This window comes from Brassica napus, chromosome C5 (genome assembly GCF_020379485.1).
Source record: "Brassica napus cultivar Da-Ae chromosome C5, Da-Ae, whole genome shotgun sequence".
NCBI lineage: Eukaryota > Viridiplantae > Streptophyta > Magnoliopsida > Brassicales > Brassicaceae > Brassica > Brassica napus.
Window position 1 is genome coordinate 16952795 of NC_063448.1, and position 3881 is coordinate 16956675.

Sequence of the window (3881 nt, forward strand, 5' to 3'; positions counted from 1 at the left end):
CCTGAATAGTTGTGTAGCTCATGATCCTAAGTATCCCGATGAACCACCCTGAACCTAGCTCTTTTAATCATCTGAAAACCCTTAAACCAGTTTGTTATTTTCGGTCACGTTACCCTTATCTCAAAACCCCCATATTGTTTTAGCTTGATATTGATCCTATAGAAAGAAATAAAGTGTAATCGTTGGTCTCTGTGGATTCGATCCTAAAGTGATACATCGACATACCATTCGATTGTGGTAGTGTGCACATTAGGTTAATTGGTGTGCGTATGCACATTAGGCTCACTTGCTCTATTCTTTTTGTTGCAGCTAATCTTTTCAGGTGCATGACCAGTAGACATACTCAGAGAAATGCACAAAGAGAGTTACATTTAGCGACCAGGAGCTAGCAAGGTTAGAAAGAACAAACCGTCAACAATCAGGGCCGAACAACGCCATAATGGGCGACTACGGCAATCAAGGGAAACTCACTGCTCAGTTGCAACAGATGCTTCAAATGCAGCAGACCATCCAAGCTCAGCAGGATGCTGCTGAACAAGCTGCTCTCACGCGGCAGGAACAACAGGCGCATACTGCTTCAATCGGGCAGAGAAACCTTCCTTGCAACATCCCTACTACTCGTTCTGCCATAGTTCCTCCACCCTGCACAAGGCAGGACTTCGAGATCAAGCCTTCTTTGATCGGTCTAGTACAGAGAAAGGTGTTTTCTGGTCTCTTTACAGAATTTCCAATGGAGCATATTGAGAGCTTCGAAAAATTCTGCAGTTTCACTCGTGCGAATGGTGTCCCACCAGATTACATCAGGTGCATGTTATTTTCATTCTCTCTTGATGGAAAAGCTGCACGGTGGTTGAACTCTCTCCCTACCGGCTCTCTCACTACATGGGAACATGTCCGATCAGAGTTCCTCAACCATTTCTATTCTAAGGCGAGAACAGTTGCATTGAGGAACAAGATCACCTCCTTCAGACAGCTCACTGATGAGCCTTTTTGTGATGCATGGGAGCATTATAATGACTACCGCAGAGAATGCCCTCACCATGGATTTGATGATAATTACCTCTTGGGAATTTTCTATGATGGAGTTGACTGGGAATTTCAGAGTGCTATGAACTCTGCCAGCAATAGAGACTTCATGACTCAGACCACTGATGGAGCATTTGAGCTGATTGAGAACATGGCTGCTACCTCAGCCAATAAGAACGAGAAGTGATTGCTCCAAGAAAGGGAACAGTTCCGCCACCCAGAAGATAGATGAGCTGACTGCCAAGGTTGACCAGCTCCTGAAAAACAACCAAGGGCACGTCTTCAGCATGGAACAAGCTATGGCCGGGCAAATTCAGAACCAGAACCAGCGACAACCGCAGAGCAATCGGCAAGCTGCTCCAGCTACCGGGAACAGTCAACCAGATAAGCTGAAGGGTCTGGGTATGATGATGCAACAATTGTTGCAGGGTATGCAGATTCATGGCAAGGCATTGAATCAGGTTTCTACAGACATCAACACTAAGATGGACAACATGTTCACTGAACTGAATACAAAGTATGATACTGTGAGCAACCACATAAAGAGGATTGATGTTCAACTTGCTCAAACAACTGAGAGTATCAAGAGTCAGCAAGGTACCCTTCCTAGAAAGAATGTGATGAATCCTAGGGTTGAGCACTGTAATGCAGCAGAGCTGAGATGTGAGGAATCTGAGGGAAAGGAACCAGAGCAACTGTCTGTTGAGACTGTTCCAGACACAGAAGAGAGAACAGAGCACTATACTAGCTCTAAAGTGACTTCTCCCGACGAACTTGCTGAGACTCCACCAGTGCGAGTCTATGTTCCTAAGGTTCCCTATCCAATTCCACCTAAACATCTGATGGATCCTATTAGTGCAAAGCAGCTAGCTGGGTTTAGGAAGATGGTGAGAAGGCTTTATCAAAATATCTCATTTGAACATGCTTGGGAGATTCGGTCATTGCATATGTTCTTCAAAAATTGCAGAGAATCTCAGGAGGATATCAAGGCACTCTTTACTGAAGCACTGACACCATCGCTGAAGGTACTGCTTAAGGTTGATGACCCTGGAAAGTTTTTTTTTCCTTGTTCCACTGCTGGAGTGGAATTCAAGGAAGCTCTTTGTGATTCTGGGTCTAGTGTAAACCTTGTCTCAAAAGCGATTGTAGACGAGTTGAGCAATGTTGATGTTGAGCCTTCTCTGGTGACTCTGGCTTTTGCAAACTCTTCCATGGCAGTCCCTTATGGCACAATTCGCAACCTTCCTATCCAAGTTGGGAACTGTATTCTCCATACCGAATTTCAGGTTGTTGAGATGAGCAAGGATCATGAGATGCCTCTAATATTTGGAAAGTCATTTATGGCTACAGTAGGAGCAGTCGTCGACATGCCAAATAAGAGAGTCTCCTTCTCCAACATCAACAAGAAGGTTTTCTACAAGGCTGTCCCAACCAGATCACAAATCCGCTACGCCTCTTGCATCTCAGTGGTTAGTGGAGAACAGCTGGAAATTATTCCTAAGAAGGAACTTGGTAAAAAGGGTGAGATCAAAGAAGTCCTGGATGGAGATCCTCACACTGATATAAAGAAACTCATTGGGAATGCAAAGGTGAATGAAAAAGTTCAGAAGAAAAGGGTCAAGGGTGACCCTATGATGACTTTGATACCTCGCTTGTGTGATGAGAAATCCATTGAGTATGAGATAAAGTGCAAGGGTACCTCTAAACCTTTTTCTAAAGTCAGAGTAATTCTCACACATGAGCAGAAAGAGAAAGGAGAAGCTGCTGTGAAGGCTGAGCAGAGTTCTGAAGTTGAACATGTCTAATTGTGGAGCTTGTTTTGGAACAAGCCCTCATGATCAACCCGAATGATCTCTGTCACCAAGTCAAGCTAGTGACTTAAACCAAGCGCTTGGTGGGAGGCAACCCACTGGTAAGTGTAAATATAAGTTGGTTTTGTTTTTGTTTACTTATTTTTTGTTTTAGTTTATTGAGTCTCAGGTCAAAAAACAAAAAAAAATCCGAGATACTTCAAAAATTCTAGGTGGCAGCAACGGAACAACCTGCCCTCTGAAAAGAGCGGTTGTTCCAGGCGACCATCTGACGATAGAACACCCAAAATTTTCATGGAGCCCCCACTCCACTTAGGTAAGTATATCAACCCAAAAAAAAATGTTTATTCTTGTTTTCGCCTTCTTTCTGATTTATTTTCACACCAGAGACGGTGTGAAGTAAGTCTGGGGGAGGGTTTTCGTCGTTTACTAACTAGTTTCTTTCTTTTGTTTTTCTTTTGAGTCAGTTTTTATGATCGAGTTAGTCAAAACTTGTGGGAACTAGGACCTTATTCCGTGTTGATCACTGACCACCTAGTGCTTTAGTTATCTTATTCAGTGACCTTAGCGTGGACCTGGAACACCCTGACATATCTCATTTGATTCTCCAGAAGTTCTCAGCCGATCAGGTTACACTGGGTAGACTTAACTCCACCTAACTTGAACCTAATCTTGACTGAATTTCTTCTTGTTATGGGCATTAGATCAGGGAAACGAGTACACACTCAAGACTTCTTATCCTTTTTATCCATCTTGATGATCCTGAGTGGCTAGCTCATCTTTAGCTAGTTCCCACCTGGCACCTTAGCCTTTATTCCACATTCATGCATTTGTTTTTCAGTGTCATATGTGCAGATATGTGCAAAAAGGTCGGAGAGGAAAGGATCAACGCAGTCTCTTACTCGTTACTGATGCAGAAATTCAGTCAGAAAGGAGAACAAGTAGATTAAGGGAGCAACTTCTCCATAACCAATGAACTGCGCAAGAGCAGGGGTGGAGAACCAGAATGGTTGCGAAATCAGAACCACCAGTGTATTACGTCCT

General features: G+C 43.5%; 1 non-coding gene across 1 annotated transcript; it reads right to left on the reverse strand.

Annotated features, from left to right (window-relative positions):
- Window positions 1–940: 940 nt before the first annotated feature.
- On the reverse strand, window positions 941–1047 carry LOC125588119. The gene has a single exon (XR_007324513.1). It is a non-coding gene; the product is annotated as a small nucleolar RNA R71 (small nucleolar RNA).
- Window positions 1048–3881: the final 2834 nt, after the last annotated feature.